This window comes from Rhinolophus ferrumequinum, chromosome 8 (assembly GCF_004115265.2).
Source record: "Rhinolophus ferrumequinum isolate MPI-CBG mRhiFer1 chromosome 8, mRhiFer1_v1.p, whole genome shotgun sequence".
Taxonomy (NCBI): Eukaryota; Metazoa; Chordata; class Mammalia; order Chiroptera; family Rhinolophidae; genus Rhinolophus; species Rhinolophus ferrumequinum.
In genome coordinates, this window is record NC_046291.1 from 7,488,972 (window position 1) to 7,511,060 (window position 22,089).

Sequence of the window (22,089 nt, forward strand, 5' to 3'; positions counted from 1 at the left end):
CATGCCGTAGGTGTCAGAACCAGGCTCTGTGACTGACCAGCAATCGGGCAGATTGTTTAACCTCCAGGCCTAAATTTCTTCATCTGCAAAATGATTGTAATAATAACAACCTCTTTCTTAGGGTTTTTGTGAGGATTAACTGAGAGAATGTATAACAATGCTTGGCACACAGTCAATACCACTTGTTGCCTGTTATCTGTCCTCTTTAATTAAGAGAATTTCCTATTTAATTAAACTTGCTGGTGTTTTACATTTTCATGGCTACTTCCGTAAGTGAAATTGGAACACAGTTTTCCTCCTTTGTAGTGTCTTATCAAATTGCTTTTCTTATATTTTATTAGGTTTCTAAAAGTTTATGTAGTTTTAAAACATGAATTTGGTATCTTTTGGTATTTTTCTAGGATCTAGAATAAATCAGGTAGCTCACTGATACATTTTTTCCCAAATTTTTAAAAAGAATTAATTTCTTTATAATCTAGGTCTGGAGCACCCCTCCCTCTTTTGGTTGGGAGGCCATGGCCTTTAATGTGTATATTTAACATATTCCATGATTGACAATCTATTCACGTACTCTACTTAAGACAATTCTGAACGGCAACCAGTTCTCCACTGTGTCGTTAGATCTTTCAAAGTAGCCCATGACATACAAACTTAGACCGTGTCTTCTCCAGTCACTCCCTTCCTGGTGTGCTCCCTTTCCAAACACCTATGGGGCGCTTGTATACAACATTCTACGCTAAACATGCTCATCCCTCTGTCTTCCTTTCACTACATTTAAAAGTGGGGGAACTTTCATAAGATTAAAAAAAAGCTAACATTCTCCACCCTCACCCCTCCCCCACAAGTTTTTATTAGCTTCTATTGTCTAGCCCTCTTTCCATCAACTTAGTTTCCCATCACTCACTACATAGTCTTCAGGAACAAGACCAGATCTTGAGTAAACAAATGGGTTATAACCAATCTTAATAGGGACGAATGATCTTTAACAATCTACTAACAGAACTAGGAAGTATTTATATACTATGCTGTGTACACGTACAGGAAAATGTTCCCTGTTCTAGTTCCTTCTTGCTTACTTGAGAAGGCCAGGCATAGAGATGCGGGCCACTGTATCTGCAACTAATTTGCCATATGCAGCTTAGGAAAAGCCTATTACATAGCTATATTCTAATACAATGCAAATAAGTAAAATTATCTTGTACAAACATCAAAATGTTTAAGTCCTAGAAAATATTAACATGTTTTCAGATTAATTTCAAATATGAATGAAACTATGTCTGCATCCTTATCCAAGACACTTAACAGAATCCTACTGGAAAAGGGAACAGTTCAAAAATGGATGGTAGCTTCCAGAAATCAACACTTTGCTAGGACACACTCCCTTCTGGAATTTGTCCAGTAATCAACATCAAGTAGATTCCATCGTTTCCTTTTTTGGAAAAACAGTACATTAACTTCTCTAATCTTCCTGCACAGCCCCCTCTCTTCACAGCTCCTTAAAGACCACTAACAGTAACTCAGAAATGGGAAAGTTCTGTGTCCTGGGATGTCACACATCCTGACCAAAAGACTTGACCTCCTCTGTTTCTGTAACAGAAATTTCCTGTGTTCCAGGATGATTCTCTATACTCCAGTACCTTGTGGTGGAGGCAAGAGAGAGTGGCAGGTAACAAGTGTATGCTCTGGGACCAGAGTTTTAAATCTCAGGCCCCTTTCTAGGCATACGACTTCAGATCAATTACTTTGCTTCTTTTACTCCATTAACTCACCTGAAAATATGGGGATAAAAATAGACTTATTATAGGATTAAATGAGGTAAATAGATAGAGAGGTCTTCAACTTCATCGTAGCAGGTAACATATATGTGCTGTCAGCAATTATTTACCCCTCTTACTTCATTCCTTTAGCTTACACAAGTAGAGAAAATGCTACTTTTCATACTGAATTGGCACGCCTCAGTGATGCTGATTGGAACCTCTCATTTCAGAAACTTCAGAACATACTGAGGACAAATGGACAATATAAGAAAAAAACAGAAACATTTAATCAGTGCTAGAAAACTCAAATGCCTCAGCAGGTGACATAAATGCATGAGGTAGCCAATATGTTCAGGACAATAGGAAACAGTCTACAAACTGGATTTGGCCCCCACCATTGTTGATCTCCTCTAACTGTTCCTTTTCTACAAAATTAAATCCCCAATAGAAATATAAAATATTGATGGGGGAAATTAAAAATCTGCAGAAATGAGGATAAAACAGGAAATAGCAACTTTTACCTTGCTCTTTTATGAATTAAAATTGTAAGAATGCTAAATTAATCACCGGTGTAGGTATGTACATATTTGTATCTAATCACATGCTATAAAGATTATTCTAAATTTAAGATGTTGTTAAAAATAGCTTAAAATATATATACAATAATACAGCACGAAGCTCAGCAACTAATAATCCATTTGTGACTGAGGCAAATCAACTTTAAGTGGGTCCTTTTGGCTATTTTCAAACCTACCACTACTCCAGGGGGCTGGTATCACAATAAATGATACATCCTGCTACAGATCAGAGTCCAGGTTCACTAGAGGGCTGCTTCAACACTTTCAGTCTTAAAAGTCTGTGTTTGAAAGTGTGTGTATGGTGTAGCAGAACGAGTTTTAGAGCTTCAATTACCATAAAAGCTAAAATGTATCTGGCACTTACAGCAGATCAGACACACACTGTGCAAAGCATTTCTTCCTGAACCCTCACAACTGCTTTATGCGTAGGTTCTACTCCAGCTATTTTACAGATGAGAAAGCTGAGACAAAATGGGCATTTAACCCCTGCCCAAGAAAACACAACAGAAACTAAATCCCGGAATTCTAAGGTTAGAGTCCCTCCTCTTATCTCCACTCTGGACTTTAGTTTTCTCTCACTATAGTAAGGCCTAGGTCTTGTTTCATGAAACTTCTTTTTCAGTTTTGACAGTGTGCTAATGTATGTGCTGGGTCACTGATCAAAAATGTAATTTCTCACTGTGAGTTGAAGTTAAAAAAAAATTGAAAAGCCACTCACCTAAAGTGTTCATTCTTTTACTTAACAAAAGTAAAAATAAATTATTCCAATCTTAGTTGGATTCTAAACCTGAGAGAACTAATCATCCCAATCAAAAAGTAAATGCTTTGAATTCCATACTAATAAGTATGTAAATAAGAGGATTTCCCAAATTATGTTCCAATAGAACCTTCAAAATGTTTGTGGGTTATTTCCTGGGAGGCAGGGTGTTCTTATGACCAAATAAATTGGCAAATCGGGAAATATTACACATTATATTTCCTTCCTGGATAGCCACAATGCACATTATTAAAAACTCGGACAAGCTCTGCAATAACACAGCCATTATCAAAGAAAAACAAGAACACAACCACCATCAAAAATTCAAATCTAACTGTTTTTAACCCAGTGTTTTCCCAAACACAAATATCATTCTGAAACCTCTCCCATCAACAACTACTAGTAGCTCATTAAGAGTAGTGTTCTGCAAAACACAATTTGGGAAACTTAATCAGAAAGGGGTCCTAATAAGCGTCAGTTATTATAATATATAAACTTCATTCACCTAAGTGCAAATATAAATGAAATTCACAAAAAACTGCAATTTAAGTATTTCATCTCTGCTGAGCAGTTTTATCAGATTACAGTTGTATCATTTAATAAATATGTACAGAAACAATGTATTATAGTCTGAAAACATGAGGTGGGGGAAGAGGGGAGAGAAGAGATGAAAAAAGGGAAAAAGAAACCTGCAATTCAATTAAAATCTATTGTACAACACTTACACGCATAGGAAATCTATTGAGGAAAACCTTGTAACTCATACACACACACAAAGGGCGAACAGAGAATAAAACCACACTGTCCACAGCTGAAAGCTCTGCAGAGATCATGTGAGGAAACGGGGTTTCTGTCTCCCTGTGGAGAATCCAGAAGTCACAGGGCGTCAAAGAGGGAAACAGCTGTTTACCTCGACTAGGAACCCTTTGAGACCGGTATACAGAAGAGAACTCAGCATCACGGGCACTAAAAACTGCTTGTGGAACAAATTAATTCATAATAGATGTCAGAGGAGCTAGGAGTGCTCAGGGGTGATGAATATCACCGTCGTCTCTTACCAGCGCTAGAACCCTGGGCTGGAAACAATCCTGGGACCAAGACCAGCAGCACACGACCTTCTGTAGGTAGAAGCTTAGTACCAATTATAGCCAAAGATTACTATCTTATGCATGCTCTTCACATCCTCAAATTTGATTCTACATTTTTCATCCTTTCTTTTCCACTCCACTGCTTTTGGCTAATGTTTTTCTTTTCCCCAAAACAAAGAGCTCATAGAAAGTCATAGCATACAGTACTTAAAAGTTGACAATAAAACTTGATGTGAAGCTCGAGAATTTTGTTAATGATTAACTTGACTTACTAAGCTTGCCCTGGACAACCACATAACATTTAGCTGTTAACCATTTATTGATAAGTACAAAAGTAAAAAATGTGAAGATACACATTTTGATGTCACATTACCTGAAGCAGAGAACTACTATAATATGTAACACCAGGCACCTGACCAACCAGGAGAAAAAATGTTCAAGAATGGTTATAAGCCATAAAGCTCTCCTAAAGGAACTGACTTCAAGACCACAGACAAAAAGAAGCAGTACATAGTACAGGGAAAAAAGGCAAGTCAGAAAGCCTACACATAGAATCACTGAAAATAAGAGCAAGAGACTTGATGGGTCTTCGGTCTGGTCCCCTTGTACAATAATGAGATGACTGACGCCCAGAGAGCCGGAGTGACTCGCCCTGAGTGACATGATTAGTCATGGAGTCAGGACCCAGGCCAGATCTTCCAATTCACAGGCGTCTCCATTTCCCACTGTAACACCAGGCCTCCCATCTTTTCTGCAAGACTAACATGGAAAATACACAGTACCTACTGGCCTGACTAGAACTATAAACCACTAATCAAACGATGACTCTACAATTACAGCATTTAGAATAAACCATCTTATTTTGTATTATGACATGTGGTTACTACCTGGAACTCTATTAAAATCCTCATTAGACTGTATTTACAAATCTACATTCTAAAGTACTAAATCAAAAATTGATCAGTAAGAAATCAACACCATATGGAGGAACATAAAACGATTTCACGTGAGAGTCATACCCTAGTCCAGGAGACACACATTTTGAAGGGAGGCAGATCTGTGTTCAAACTCTAGCTCAACTGTGCAATGTCTGTGACCCTGCACAAGCCCTCACTTTGGTTTCCCATGTGTAATCCTGGGGGACAATACTACCTCTCTCAGTGGTTTGCCCAATATGTAATGGTACTCAATGATAATTTTCTCCCCCCATCTATTTTTGTCCATCTCCTTTGATTTTTGTCTATTTCAATGTTTAACTTCATACCACCAGCCCCCAAACACTTGCCAGCTACATCACAATTACAGACATTAGTACATTCAACACCTTAAAAAAAAAAAAAGAGTATGTACCAAAGAGCATTTAATATGTGAATACAATCTTTGTAAACGTTAGTGAAAAAATTCAAAAAAGACATTAGTGCATAAAGTATAAAACCACTTCTTTCGAGCGAACTGGATAAAGAAGGAAGAGAACCAGGCTCTAGATCCTAAGTCCTGTGGTTAATAAGCGGCACAACCCTACTTCTCAGAAAGCCCCACCCTTGGCTCCAAGCCACACCCTGCTCTAGTTCCGGTGGGCCTCAGGAGCTGCAGAAACAACCATTCGCTCCTTCTACCTGAACCAGTCCAGCATTAGCATCATCACAGAACTGAGGTCCCGCACCTGGGACGTGCCAGGCTCTGTTCTAAGTACTTTAGACATAGTAGCTCATTTAAGCCCCCTACAATCTCCGCAGATATGGTCTGTATCACTCCTACCCAAAGAATCTAAGCAAGAGAGAAGTGAAGGAGCTTGCCTAGCTACAGAGCCCATAGGAATGAGGGTTCAAGGGTTCAACAATCCAGGGCCTCTGGCTGCACCTGTGCTTTTAACCACTGACTCTTGAGTTCTATAAATGCTGCAGTGGACCTTAACTATAAACACGTAAGCAGAAATCTGTTCATGCTATTCCTACCTTGTGCCTAAATACAGAGCATATATCATCCCCTGTGGAGGGCGAGAAAAGGAGTAACATGTTAATAGCACTCTGTGAAAGAGCCAGCTACACTTCAGACAGAGTTACAAAATAGCAACTTACTAAGATCAAGCTACAAAATGTATATTTTGTTTCTCCAACAAACATTTTATCGAAATCATCAAAGTATTGTGATGTTTTAACATTATCATACTTCACTGGTCATCAACAATTTATGTGCTGGATAACGCTCCCAAGGAGTAATTATAATATAAAACCAAACTGCCACTGAACGTTGGTTAGCTAGATTTTCTCATCTTCATAACTATGCAAATGAAAACGCATACATACACATAAACAAGCAAACACAACCCAACAACTTAAATACTGCATTCTCAGTATGAAAATCTCACGTTCGACACAACGTGTGGAGGATTAGGCGAACAGCACGTGCTGAACATAAACGTGCCGACATAAACGGCCAGGGCGGGCTTTACCTCCCTCCTTTGGGCCACTTCACACCCGACTGGCCTCTTGTAATTCCCTGCATGCCATTCTCCCTTCCTCTGCCAGTTTAGCGTCACAGTTGCTAATAAACCGCAATTCTGCCTTCACTGCACCCCTTCTATCTCAAGTAAAAGCACAGTGGGGCCAGGAAGCTCAGTGAGGCAGAAATGGCACATGGAAGGGACACACACCCAAACCTACACCCTCCCCTCAAAAAACGAAAGTTGATGGCAACAGGCTGTCACTCGTCATTACCATCAGTCCGTCATTCGCCGCCCGGTCCTTCAGGAACTCCTCCTCACAATCCTGGGAAGCCCCGAGAAACAGAAGCAGAACACACATTTTGGCATTTACTCCGACTAGTCTCTTCTACAAATGCTGGTGGTAGTAGAAATACTTGTCTCACCTTGCTCCACCCCCATACTCTGACTGATAAAGGTAGTGACTCGGGTCCAGCTGAACAGTCATTAAAGTGGTGAGACACACAGAGGAAGAACTCTCACATAGTAGAGTAGCTCCATTCCTTCTTTAATTAAGGATGGCTCCAATACCAGCCTTCTCTCCAATAAAAAAACAAAATATAGACTGATGACTAAATTGTTACGCAACTTTTAGGCTGCGTGGTTTGATATGCATTCACACGAATACAAGATCTTTACACTTCAATAATTAAACAACAAAACAAGTCACAAGCAATCTAACCCAGAGGTTCCGAGATCTGATCGTCTTCCTCATAATCTTACCACTCCAAAAAGTTTTATCAACATTTTGCCATTTTCCATATTAATCCACCTATGACACTCCTATTTCTGTAACAGCAGACAACATTCATAGAATCAAATTCCTAATTAAAAGAAGCCATGGAAAACAAAATGGATTTTTAAAATAAAAACACCACCAGAAAGGTAACCAGAATATACTACCTAAAATGAAGTTCTACCATATAATATTGGATTTTATTTTTGCGTGCTGTTGGAATCAGGTGGGGGACAATTTGGATTTGTGTCTGTATTTTTATGGAAGATGGTAAAACTGAATTATCAGTGATCAACCCCTCCTTGAAAAAAGGCTCTTGGGAAGTACAGTAGTAATTACAGAAATCTATAACCTACAAAAATTGATCAAAAGAAAAAACTTTAGTAAATATTCAAAATAAACATTTGTAATATACAAATAAAGATTAAAATAAAACCAAATTATAAAACCAAACCCCATTCTTAAACTGGACTTTCTCAGCTATTCTTTTATGTTGACTTTATGAAAATTTATAGTTTAGCTCAGCATCTCATTTTATATGCCATTAGAAACAGGAAGAGACCTCATTAATATATTTTAGAATGTAAAGCACAAGGGGAAAAACTGGTTTAAAGAACCTGCAGTCTGAAATGAAATAAAGTGAAGTGCCTTGAAATAAAAAAACCAAAGTCCCTTTTGTTACAGCAGCAAATTATTTCTAGCAGCAAAATTATTTCATGACAAATTCTATATTTACTAGAGAAATGCCAATAGAAAACTACATGCATTTAGCCTGAATCTTTGTAATGTCATAATCAAAAGTAGTAGCCTATGTGGACAGCCCTCATTCAAAGAATACTTTGGGGGGTGGGGCATGGGGAGGTAGGAATGGAGGTGCATTAGTGTATGGGAGATATACCAGCTACGAAAGTAATCCTTTTTAATGCCTTTTAGAAAAGTACATCCACTCATATAGCAGAGATGTGTCAGACCTCTTTCCTACCTGCTGGCAAGATGCAGCCCAAGTAATAAACAAGCAATAGAATCTAAATTGTACAAAGAAGTGAATAACTATACTTCAAACAAGAAGTCTTTAGGAAAAACTGTCCACAGGAGCAGTTATTAAGCATGACTACTACATTTTATCTGACATAAATAATACAACCTTGTCAGAAAAAAAATTTAAGACTTCCCTTACTTGGGGGAAAATATTTTTATACGAAGATATTTAATGACAAAAATGCTTAATAAGAGTTATATGTAGTTTAGTTCATTATGTAAAGAAAAAATATAACGCTGAAAAGGAAATATGCAAAAATGTTAACAGTAACCAAATATAAGTGGTAAGATTACAGAAGATAATTTTTAAAAATTTTCCAGTACTTCCTGCATTTTACAACTGCTTTTTTTAAAACTCAAAACAATTGACATTCATTTATCATATAAGCAAACAAAGAAGTAAGTGCTTACAAAACCAACACAGGTTCTAAGCTGCTTCCACAGATCGTATGTTTAGGACTTCAAATACAGCTGCCAATTACTTCCTAGTAATTTCTTAAATGTACAAAATAAAACTAAAGACTTTTGCTCCTGGTTCTCCTATAACGATTTTCATTACTAAAAATTAATTTAAAAAAATGAACCTTTCCATAAAAAGGTTCTATGTCACTTTCTATCTCAGAATATTAGTAACAATTTGATTTTGAAAATCATCAATTTAGATTGCTTTACATAAATGCCATCTCAAAGAGGTAAATTATGTTCAGCTGAGTAATTCCAAAGTTTAGACACCTAACACACAGTGCAAGAAGTTTTGATGCAGTTTAGTGAACTGCACCAACAGAAATGCCTTATGTGCAGACGAGCTTATTTTAAACACATCTTTCCATTACCTCCAAGAGCCTGACATCTAAGGAAGCTTTTTGCAAAAGGTTCTTTGCTTGGCCTGGACATGGATTCATTTGAATATCCCGGAAGCTGTCAAAATCGATCTCAAACTGCATTATATTCAAGACACAGAATGTCAACTCTGTACTGGGCCTCCTCCTCTCCTTTCTTTCACAGCAGCGCCTTCAATATCCCGACTAGCTTACATTTCCGGGCTCATGAGTCACTGAGAAATGAGTTCTAGGTTTCCCTTAAACAGCTCCTTTCTAGCATTCAAGGATCTGGCCCCCAAATACCTCTTCAGCCCACCCCCACTTCCCACCATGGGCCTAAGCAACAAACTGAGTTATCCACTATTTCTAGCCTATGCCTTTTTACCTTTGTCCTCTAGCTCTGCTGCCCCTCCACATACCGTCTCTTCTGCAGCCCTCCTCTCACAAATCCTTTCGAGTCTTCAAAACCGCCTTAGGCACCGCCTCGCCCAGGAAGCCTTCCAGATTTCTGCTAAGCGGAAGTGATCGATCAATCGGTCCAGTCTTCCCTGGGTTCCTTTCTAGCACCTTGTAGTTCTTTCACTGGACTTATCGTCTCCTTCCAGGTATCGTGTTATCTGTGTACTAGTCTTATCTCCCATACCAGAGCTTAAACTCCTTGGGGGAGGCGACCGCGGCCCCGGGTTCACCTTTGAATCCCTCCGGTGCGGACCGACCACGGCGCCTGCACGCAGTCAGCGCTCAGGCTGTTTCAACCGAACTCGGGAACGCTCTGGCCGCACAATTCCTAACCAGAAATCAGTTAGGCATTTTCCCGAAAGGGACATCACAGAGATGCTACCTGCCTCCAGATAACAGAAAGTTTACCAGGGGCCAGGAGCGAGGTGGCCGGAGCCCGTGTGCGGTGGGAGTGACAGCTGAGCCGGCCCGCACTTCTTTGCCCTCCGTACTCCGGCCGGGGACGCCCCGAGCCGCCAGCCCCGCCGGAGAACGGCAGAGGGGTGGCAGGAGAGCCCGGGGCTCCCAGACCCCGGCCGCAGGCCCCCGGGCGCCGCGCGGGCGAGAGCAAAAGGGCAAGCCTCCGCGAGGGGCCTGAGCTGGCCCGGGTCGGGCCGCCGCGGCCACCCGAGAAAATGGAGGCAGCCCCGGGGCCGGTGACGGGCCGGGGCAGGGCAGGCGGAAGCCGGGCCGGCGTCCGCGCCGCGAGCTGGGCAGGGCCGGGGGTCACTCACGGGGCTGGGCCGAGCGGCTCCCTCTCCGCCTCCGCGTCGTCGCCGTCCCCGTCCTCGGCCGCCGCCGCGTCGGGCTGCTCGCTGGGTCCCCGCGGCGCGGCTCCGGTGCTCGGCCCCTCCGTTGTCTTCCGCCTGCTTCGACTCCCGGCGACGGGCTCCCGCGGCGGCGGCGGCGGCTGCGCGGGCGGACGGCGGCCCAAAGGCTCCCGCGGCGGCCGCCGCACTGCTGCGCTCGATCGCCCGGGTTGCGGCTGCGGCTGCGGCTGCGGCTGCTGCAGGACCCGGCGCCGCCTTTGCCTTCGCCTACCCCCGGTTCCCCGACTCTCGGTCTCTCCCAGGCCGCGCCGCTCCCCGCTCCCGGCCCGAGCCCGGCTTTGACGTGCGCACTGCGCAGCCTCCCAGGGCGCGACGTCGGGCGGCGCCGCAACGCCCCCTTTGGCCTCGGGCGCCCCCGGGCGTCCGGGAGGACTCAGGGCGCCGGTGTGCGCGCGGAGGACGAAAAGGGAGGGGACACAGAAAAGCAGAAGCCGAGGAGAGGAGTTCCTTTTCTTTCATCTGCCACTTAAATGTGGGTGCTCAGCCCCCTTCTAGTCTGTCTAAGCACGCTTCCTGGAGGAATCTCACGTCCATTTTCTACGACCACTTCCTCAACTCTTAACAAAGCTTTATTTCTGCTCAAGACGAAGGGCCAACTTTGTGTAGACCCAATCTGTCATACTTGCGTGGGACAGATCATTCTCATTTTAGCATCCTCTGAGAGAGAGCGTGGAAAGTGATGGAATGATCCAGATTAATAGCATTCAACAGCGGATTTAAACCCCAGCTCCACTCATTTAGTCCCCACGGGCCGTTTCCTGTCCCTATACCTGGGTTTCTTCACATCAACGCGCGCACAAAAGTGTAATACAGGACCATAGGCTTATGAGGACGAGCGAGAAAATGAATTCCAAAGCCCAGAGAGCAGAGCAGAATCTGGTACATAAAAATATCATCCATGTGTATTTTTGTTTCTGTTGCTTTGTTTGTTTTTAATTTGTAATTGAACAGGTATTTTCGAGCATCTACTGTGTGTCAGGCACTATTTTAAGGGGTAGGGCAGTGAACAACACAGTCCATGCTCCCGAGACAAACAATAAACAAATAAACCAGCACAAGCATGACCTTGGATGGTTTTCAGTGCTATGGAGAAAAACAACATAGGCCAAGGAGGGGAGAGAGGGCAGGGTATGACTATTTATAGCTCTCCTACAGGGAACAGCTACATGAAGAGCATGAGGTGAACTATGTGGGATGCTTGGGATGGCAGAGGGAACAGCAAGGACCACCGCTGGGAGCTGGGAGCCCAGGAGCCCGGCAAGGCCAGACTCCTGAGGGAGGGAAGAGGGCAGAAACAGTAGAGGGTGGAAACCCTACAGACTGAAAGGAGAACTTGGGTTTTTAGTCTGAATGAGATGAGAAGCTATTTGAAGAGTGTTGAGCAGAGAAAGGATGTGGTCTGACATTTCAAAAGGATCGCTCTGGTTGTGTGAAGACCAGCCTGAAGGATGTCAGGGTGTCAGCCATCCTGTTAGAAAGCTTTTGAAATAATCCAGTGCACAGAAGACAGGTCCAGCATGGTAGCTGGGAGGGGTAAGGAAGTGGTTGGGTTCTAGACACTTTTAAAAGGTAGAGCTGACAGGATTTTGCTGATTTCTAAGGGTTTTTTTGTTTGTTTGTTTGTTTGTTTGTTTTTCTCAAGCAACTGGAAGATACAATTTGGTGAAATGGGGACGACTTAAAGAGAAGCAGATGTGAAGGGAGGAACTCTGGAATATATTTGGGGGCATATTAATTCTGAACTACTTGCTAGACATCCAAGACATCCAAGTAGGAAGCTGGATATAGAAGTCAGGGTATGGATGAGACGTCCATACCTGGAGAAAGAATTTTGGGAGTCCTCAGAGTAAGTAAAATCTCAACACTCAATGAAATCATTTAGGGAGTGAGTGTTAATAAAGGGCAAAGCCAAGGATGAGCCTGAGGTGCCAATGCTGAGGTCAGGGAGATGGCAAGGAACCAGCAAAGGATTCTGAGGAGAGGAGCTAGGGTGGCGGGAGGAGGAGACCCAGGAGACTGTATGTACTGGAAGACCAAGGGGTGGAGGACGGATCAATGCCACTGATTTTGACTAATAGTTGAAGTAAGGTTGGTGTTGGTGACTGGTCATTGATGGCAGTGTCATAGAGGTAACTAGTGGCCTTGGTAAGAGCTGTTTCAGCAGGGGTGGGTGGAAAAGCCTGATTGGAGTGGTCTTTGGAAAGAATGTGAGACCCAGAAAGATGTCTAGAAAGAATGGGGCTCTAGGAAGAGAGAGACTATGAGTATAAACAACTTTTCCATGAAGTTTTATTCTAAAGAGGAGGAAAGAAATTTGATGGTAGGTGAAGGAGAATATGGAGTCAAACAGATTTTTTTGTTGTTGTTTTATTTCTCTTTTTCATTTTCGCTTTTAGGATGGAAGCTATTACAGCTGGCTTAAGTGCTGATGGGAGTGATTCAAGTAGTGAGGGAAAATTTGATGGGAGGGGCCACATTTTCTGGAGAGCTGTCCTTGAGTGAGCAAGAAGAGAAGGTTGCAGGGAACAACAGAGGGTCTGGCCTTGACACCAGCAGGACGGCCTTCACTCACAGGGACAGAGGGCAGGCAGATTGTGGGCTCAGAGGCAGAGAGCCCGATGGACGAGGAGCTGGAACAGGTGTCTGTTCCCTTCTGAGGGTTTCTATTTTCTCAGGGAAATGGGAAGCAAGGTCATCAGCTCAGAGTGTGGAGGGGGAGGAGCTGTCGGAAATTTGAGGGAAGAGGAGAAGGTGTAAAGAAGGACCAGTCAACAGGGCTCACATTTTGTTGGGAAGGTGCAGGCGCAGGAAGGTGGGGAGCTGGATTCAACCAGGGCTATTTTTGTTAGGTAACTCCATGGAGCAAGAAAGGACAAAGGAAGGAGAGGGTATATGCAAGGAAGTAATAATAATAATGGCCAACTGTTGAATCCAAGCCAGACTGGAGGCCGTGAGGAAATGGGGGGCGGAGGTGGGGGCAGTGAAAGGGGAGAAACCCTGTAAAAGTGGTATGATGGGTGAAAGGATTGTTGGAACTAGCACAGTAAACAGAGTGAGCTAGGATGAAGGATCTGCTGGCTGGAGAGCCAGGCTGCTTATACTGAAATTAGGACAGGAGCAGTTTTCAGTAAATAACAAGGCTTGGGGCAGCTTCTCAAACTCTAATGTCGGTGTGCATTACCGGGGAGCATGTTGAAATGCAGACAGTGGTTTCATTGGTCTGGGGGAGGGGAGCCCGTTATTCTGCATTTCTAACAAGTTTGGAGATGAGGGTGGGAGGGTGCTGATTATTCTTCTTCTGGTTGTAGTCTTGATAGCAAAACCTCGATAAATGCGACCCCCAAAAAAAGAAAACTACAGCAATCTTGCTGGTGAATATATAGGGAAAACCAAAATAAAAAGTTTGAATATAAGTAAAATAGCAGCATTTTAAAGGTCAAGTCTGTCCCACCATGGACAATTTATCAAGCATATTAGAAGCTGTTAGAAGAGCCATAGCTGTCTAGTGTCTGTCTAGGCCCAGAGAGAAATCAGCTGACGAAAAGTCCTGAGCAAGCTGGTTCCCGAAAAGCAAAGACTCTTTAGTGACCGCGGAAGGGAGGTGCTGGGCCCTTTTGAGTGAGCAGACTACAACAAGTTTTATCTAATTTTGAAACTTTGTTCAGTAAGGACTTTAACCCCACAGCTTTTTTTTTTTTTTTAAGATGAGAGAGTTCTTTTTCATTGTAGTCCCAAAGGGAGACCTTTATTGTGCTGACATCCCACAAAAATAAGTCAAGACCCAATTTCCCACAGACTAAAAGAACGCATGGGGGTGGATAATCTCATATGCAAGGTTTTGATTCCTTTGCTATAAGGGTCTGAACTGGATTCCAGATGAATCTCTTAACTGGGATAAACCAGCCCATTATAGCTGAGAATTGTAGCAGCAAGACGGCAGACATTTCTGGAACAAATTCTGAAGCCAAAGCATAAGGACCCCTGTCATTTGACCACTTGAATTTACTCTGGGGAAGACACCGTTCTCCCTCCTTTCCCTGGGCTCTCTGGAAAGCCCATTCTATTCATATGTTACTTTGTAGGCACGACCTCTTTCTGAGAATTTCCTCCACCTCCTCTTCTTGAAACCCTCTCCACAGAGGCTCCTCACTTTCCCCTCCTGATCTCAAGGTCATAGGCAAGGTCATCATTTTCTGGAGTTAGTGTTGGTCCTGTGTAAATCTTCCATCACTCTCATTTCCCTTCCTCTCCTCCACTGAAGCTGGGCCACAGGATGAAGGCACCTCCCTGCCTCAATCACACCACCTGTGAAAGGACTTTAGCGCATGATTCACAGCTTCCTTCTCCACCCTACCCTGTGCCTGACTTCTCCTGGGCAACATAAGTGCCACTCGTCTAATATGTTGGGTCATAGTTCCCTCATATTCTCTGCCCCAGTGATCCTCACTTCCACTCCACGTCAACAAGCACTTGCTTAGCCCCACCCTGGTCTGTCAGTCACCACTACTGTACCTTTGAAGCTTGAACTCTAAAACTCTCCTGCTTAATTGCTCCTCCCACAGCTGTAAACCCACCAAACCTGCTCTAAAGCTCATTGCATCTTTGTTTATTCAACAAATACTTATTGAGAGCACATAATTACTGGGCACAAGCAGTCTGGCTGAGACATTGAACAGCACACAGTCCCTGCTCTCAATGAGCTTGCAGTCCAGGAGAGTCAACAGGCAATTACAGAAGAGTAAGACATGAAGCATGAGTAAGATTTAGCCAGTTGAAGATGGGAGTAAATGTTCAAGGAAAATCATGGCAATAGCGCCAAAAGCTGGAAAACACAGTGAATTTGAGTAGTTCAATCTATAGAGCTTAGAGCTGGAGCTTGAGGAGGGGAATTTTTTTTATTGCTAGTTCTCCCCACCTCCAGCTTTACTGAGCTATTATTGACATATAACATATGTACGTTTAAGGTGTACAATGTGAAGATTAGCAACATGTTTGTATTGGCAAATGATTACCGCAGTGAGGTTAGTTAGCACCTTCATATCCACACGTAATTACGATTTTGGGTGTATGTGTATGGTGATAATATTTAAGAGCTACTCTCTTACTAACATTCAAGTCTATAGTACAGTATTGTTGGTTATAGTCACCATGCTGTACATTAGATTCCTAGACCTTATTTATCTTCTAGCTGGGAGTTTGCACCCTTTGACTAGACATCTCCCCATTTCCCTCACCCGCAGCCCCTGGGAACCACCATTCTACTCTCTATTTCTATGAGTTCAGTTCTTTTATTTTTTATTTTATTTTCCTCCCTTCTTCTGCCTCCCCCCCAACTCCAGTTCAAGCTGTTGTTTCTCAGTCTAGTTGTGTAGGATAGGACACAGCTCCCTGGCCCACGCTGGTGTTCTGAGCCTTGTGCTGTCCCCCCCACCCCCATGAGGCAGTCGGTCGGCCGCTCACAGCAGCCCACAGTAGCTCTCGCCGGCTGCCGGCCACTCATGCTGGCCTCCGGCCACTCACGGTGGCACATCGGTGACCTTGGTGCTAGGAGCACTGCACTCCAATCACCTGAGCCACCAGACCAGCCTGAGTTCAGTTCTTTTAGATTCCGCATATAGGTGAGAACATCCAGTATTTGTCTTTCTCTGTCTGACTAATTTCACTTGGAAGAATGCCCTCAAGGTGTATTCATGTTGTTACAACATGGCAGGATTGAAGAGGGGAGTTGGCACCAGATAAGGTTGGAGAGATAAGCAAAGGTCCAATAATGAAAGCCACATCATCCATGTTAAGAACTGGGCTTCAACATGAAGGCAGTGCAGGTAGGTTGGGTGTGAAGTGGGCATTGAAACTTTAAGGCATGGAGTGACAAGCTCAGATGTGTACTTTAGATTTAGAAACACCATTCGGATCCTATGTGTGCAGTGGATGAAAGATGGCCAGCCAGATCAGAAGTAGTGAGACCAGTAGGAGGCTGTGTTCATTCTGGCAAGAGATAATGGGGCTAAACTAGGGTTGTGGCAGTGGGGTGGAGAAAAGTGAATCAGCTAAAAAAAAAAGAAATTTAGATCGCACTTGGTGATTTGTTGGCTATAGATTGCAGGGGAGAATGAGGACTATAGGAAGAAAACATGGGCAACTGGTTGGTCAGTAGGGCTAGTTAGTTAGATGGACCCCACCTAGAAGCAATAGGTAGAAAAGATGATAGGAAGAAAACCAGGAGAGGGTTATGTCCCATAGACACATTTCAAGAGAAAAAATAGCCAACAGTTTAATGCTGCAGTAGGATCAAGTAATACAAGGTTGGAAATTATGGTTGGATGTGGCAACAGGAGGATTTTAGTGACCTTGGAGAGAGTTGTACCTTTGGAGTGAGGGGGGGAGAGGCACTGGGATGTCAGAGGGTTTCAGGTGTGAATGGGAGATATGGGAATGGAAATAATGAACATAGGTTGCATTTTCAAGACAGGAGAGTGGAGAGGAAGGCCTGTTCAAGAGAGAGTCTAGAAGATAGCAGAGGCTTGAGCATGTTTAAACGCTGATGGGAAGGACAATTAAAGAAGTTGAAGATTGGAGCAGCTGGTTGGCTCAGTGGTTAGAGTGCAGTGCTCATAAAATCAACGTTGCTGGTTCGATTCCCACATGGGCCAGTGAGCTGCGCCCTCCACAGCTAGATTGAAAAAACAACGACTTGACATGGAGCTGATGGGTCCTGGAAAAACACGCTGTTCCCCAATATTCCCCCATAAAAATTAAAAAAAAAAAAAAGTTGAAGATATAGGAAAGAGAAGGGATCACAGATGCCTGGAGGTCCCTAAGGAGGGAGGAGTCTTCATGGGAGCACAAGAGAGGAAGAGGGCTCCCTCTTTCAAATAGCTGGTGGCTGAGTGAAATGGCAGTGGGGAGGGTTCCTGGGAGTTGAGGTATACAGGATATGTTTTATTAAGGAAAAAAGAGAGTCATTTTGTCCTAAAGGAAAATAGCTGGTTGAAAAAAAAAAGAGGAAAGTTTAGGATACAATCTGAATGGATATAGAAAGTTATAGAAGGTTCTAGAAAAGGGAATTTTATTGGTCATGGTCAAAGCTGGCTAAAGTTTGATGAATTTATTTATATGATTTTTCAAAAAGAGCTTTAGTATCAAATATACTGAAACAAAACTAGATTTTGGTTTTCGTTCTGTTAAAATGGTAAAATTATTTGTTTGCTGTTCATAAGTGCTTTGTGGTAGATAATGGCCCCCTAAAGATGGCCATAGCCCAATCCCTGGAACCTGTGATGATGTTACTTTACATGATGAAAGGAACTTTGCAGATGTGATTCAGTTAAGGACTTTGAGATGAGGGTGAGTCTCCTGGACCATCTGGTTGGCTCAAGATAATCAACAAGGGTCCTTTTAAGAGGGAGGCAGGTGGGTCAGAATGAGAAAAAGGTGGTATGACAACAGAAACAAAAAAGAGATTGGAAGATAGTGCACTACTGGCTTAGAAGATGGAGGAAGAAGCCATAGCCAGGAATGAAAAAGGCTTCTAGAAGCTGCAGAAAGTAGGAAATGGATTCTTTCCCATTGCCTCCAGAAGGAATCAGCTTTGCTGACCCCTTAACTTTAACCCAGTGAGACTGACTTTGGACTTAATGATTTCCAGCACTATATGATAATAAATTTGTGTTGTTTTAAGCTCTTAAATTTGTGGTAATTTGTGAGAGCAGCACTAGGAAGTGAGCACGAGGTTGTAAAAGGTTATTCTTTACCTTCTGTGTAGTTTGCCAAGATAACAAAGATTCTTCTATGATTTATGCTGACTCTATTACATCCTTGACTATTTATGAGAACAAAGTTTTCTCACGTAGGAAAGAGCTAAGATTCTTCACAATCATGTTACTGCCCATGTTTATTTTACAAATTCCTTATTATCAGTTTAAGTAGCCAAGTATTGTTTCTCAGGAATTCATGATCTTTACCTTATTCAGGTGTTAAATCTCCTGACAACTTTAAATATTTTGCCTTCCACAAATTGATCCTAAATAATATCTTTTGCACCTAAAAACTGTCTTTGAGATTTCCCAAAGGAAAACCCCACAGGTTTTATTCTTTCATCTTGTGAAAAAAGAAATGCTAGGAAATAATGAGATTTATGTGGTAATTACTATTGATGAGTTGTATGGGAAGAGTTATTAAATCAGGAGAGATTCCGGTTAGCTTTTCCAGGTTAAATCAGGATGGTAAAATGGAATTAAATTCAGCTGTCAGGAACTGTGTGCTGTCTGGAAATACCTAGAGTTTCCTTGTCAGTGCCCTCACAGCAGGTGTTGTCAGTCACAGTTTCAGCTGTTTCTTAAGGTGGTAACTTGGTCACAACTTTTTAAATTCGAGTCTAGTCATCTACTGGGGCGACAGTTTTCAGCTGGAACTCACATCACTTAACTATGGAGTTATATTAATTTGCAAATGTTTAGGACCTAGTCCAGATTTATAGTCTCTTTACTTGATATTGTTCATATATTCTTAGTGTTTTCCAATTATATGTTCATTAAATTCATGGAATGTTATGTCAGGATTGTTACATATCTGAAGGTTTTTTCTCTGTGAAGATTATGTTCTTCCATTACTATAAATTAGATTTAATATCCACTCTTCTTTGAAGATGGAGTTAATGATATTTTGCCTGAAGTGTTTTCTTAATTGACTTTGTTATTTTGGTTTGTATGCCACATAACCAAATTTCCTTGTCAGTTATACTATTCTTGTTATGAATTCTCAGCAAAACTTTCACTTTTGAAAACTGCCAGTAATGGGTTAACCGCAACCATTTTATTTTGTCCTCTACAGATAGTGTTTGTTTTTACTTTGACGATTCTCTGTGTAGGGACAGAGTCCCAGAGAGCAGTTTCCAGGCTCTCGGCCTCACGTGGAAAGGTGCTGGCCTGGTTATTAGATGGCCATCAGCTGTAACTAGTTGGCCATCAACTGTAACCAGTTAGCCATTAGCCAGTAATATAACTACCGTGGCTACGCTGGCAAGGGGGTTGGCAGAGAAGTGGACGGCGGATAGTGAATAGTGTGGATCCTGCTTCCTGTATCTCCAACCCAGCTGCCCGTGAGAATATAGTGGTATGAACCCCCTATCTATGGCTCTGTAGGTGTTCCTTTTTGGCCTCACCATATTCTGTGTCCACCCGCTGAGAGCGGGACCTGCATTACACATTGAAAGCACTTGCAGTCAACTTACAATCAGCTACAGACTGCTTGTCTGTGACAAAGAAAGGCTGCCTCAGAGCCCTGGAGAAAAGGACCATGTTAGGTACTTTGGGTTGCAAGCTTCTGATGGCTTCATTTAAACAACCATGAGACCATCCCAGTAGACTGAATCAGCATTTCTGGCACTCTAGTCAAGAAGCAGATGACTTCATGAGACTAATAACCTCAAATCCAGTGGAACAAGAATGAATTACCTAGTACTGAATGGATGGATGAGGGATGATGGCGGGTTTTGTTCAGAATATTGCTGATGTTCTAATGTTCTGTTTTCTGGATATATAAGAAACTACACTCTTTTCTCTTCGCTATCTGTAACTCATAATAATTTGATAGACTATGCTTTGCTAATGAGAAACAAACCATTCTGAATATCTTATTCTTCCTCCTTGACTCCTCCAACATTTGGAAACTCTTATGAGTATTCTTAATTCCGTGGCAATATAATTTATTTGCATAAATTCAATAAGAGTCTACCTTCCTTGTTAACAGGACATAATTGAAAATATTAGTTTTGAACCCAAGGTTTTGCCTGGGTTCATATCAGATTTGAGAATGATGCTCATTGAATCAGAAATGACCTGATACCTTTAAGGAACTAAGACTCACTTTATGAGGCCAATGGTTACGAAGCCCTATTGGGAAAACTGGCGTGGTATCTGGCTTACAAAGTCCCAGCCTTACAGATGAGTATAAGGTCACTTCCTGGCAGGTCCATTAGCCTTGGGATATTTGGGGGATCTCGAGAGGAGACGAATTTGCTCAAATTTATAATTTCGCAGCTGAATTTCATGGCTTGGCTCCCTAGCCTCAAGGTGCTTTCAAAAGTCTAATCTGAGATTCCCTATGAAAACTTCCAGCGAAACAAACTGAAGAAGGTTCACATGGTAAATTGCCATTCTTGCTGCATCTATATAAACGGGCCAAATCTAATAGACCAGCCTTATTTTGTGATCAAGGAAAATCTCTCTTTGAGATTATCTTTGTCAGAGGAGAGTGACTAACAAGAAATTTTGTGTTTCAATATACAACACACCTGTCCAGATTATCAGACTCTTGCCCTGTTTATTGCCTTTGAGTTTTCTTGCACCTGTTTGTAAATCGCAGGTAGCTGATGACTGTACAAACTGTCTTGTCTGATGAGATTTCATTGACTTCCTTCCTCCACCCCCGGTGGAAGAACCAGTTTTGGTACCTACCTTTCAATTGGACTGGATCCTGTTGCCTTGTCCAGTTGTCAGTCCTTATCAAGTTTGCAGTTCTTCCAGTTTTCTTCAATATCTGACTACAATCCTCCCATCTAACTTTGCAGATTTTCTTTCCTTCCGCCTTTCTCAGCATCATTAAAAACTAAACTTTGACTGCCCACGTCCTTTTCGGACTGTAGGTTGCCATGCAGCTGGCCTTTCCCCCTAAATCGGAAGAAGCTCTGCAAACTGAAGCCCAGTGGTTTGGTATTAACCTTGAGGGACCCAGCACCGCAGCAGACCATGCATAGGCTGGAATTCTCCCTGGACAAGCCATGCTGGACCACTAACGAAGTCCAACAAAATGCTTGGGCCACGCCTGCCCTTGGATGAGAGGTAGCCAAGACTATACACAGCATCACCAAGAGCACGACACCTTAGCTTCCAGGAACTCAGCAAGTGGTGCTGTACGAGTTTCTTCTGCGGACCTCTGAAAGCCACTGGACTAGTTAATTCTCAAGGTTTACCTCCTGTTTCTACTTTAACTTCCATAGTATTATTTTTCTATTTTACACATTCCTCTTTTAAGATGTCTGATCTCCAGGAGCCTAAAACAACTGACCTTTACCACCACCTCTCAACAGATGGTTCAACTAGCTTTATAGGAACAACACCAGCAAGAATCCTGGAGAGACTATTTGTTAGGCCCTGTTTCATGCCACTCAGGGGGTTTATACTTGCCTGTGAGTTGTTCAGTGACAAAAAATATTCATCTTGAACAGAAAGGTGGGGAGCTGATGATGCTGAACCTTATTGTGCCCTATGAAACCTCGGCCGTGATGGTTAAGAAATCTCCCAGTCCATTTGGTCTCAGAAATGACAAATCAGATAACCACAAAGGACCACACTGTCCTTAGAGTTTGTGTGAGAAGTCTCCTCTCCATCCTGCCTCATGATATTCCTTCCTTTTCTTTGCGACCTTCCTCATTAATGAGTGTTCTCCTTATTGCAATAGCCTGAATAAAATCATGTCCTTAATTATACGGTGAATTTTATGTCACA

The 22,089-nt window shown here is 42.6% G+C and overlaps 1 protein-coding gene across 1 annotated transcript in view; it reads right to left on the minus strand.

Annotated features, from left to right (window-relative positions):
* The window catches only part of CAB39 (calcium binding protein 39), a 74,870-nt gene extending 64,016 nt beyond the window's left edge, over nucleotides 1-10,854 (minus strand). The window contains exon 1 of the mRNA XM_033112262.1: nucleotides 10,490-10,854. The gene's annotated coding sequence lies outside the window, so the exon portion shown is untranslated. The remainder of the gene's footprint in view (nucleotides 1-10,489) is intronic.
* Between the last annotated feature and the right edge of the window lie 11,235 nt (nucleotides 10,855-22,089).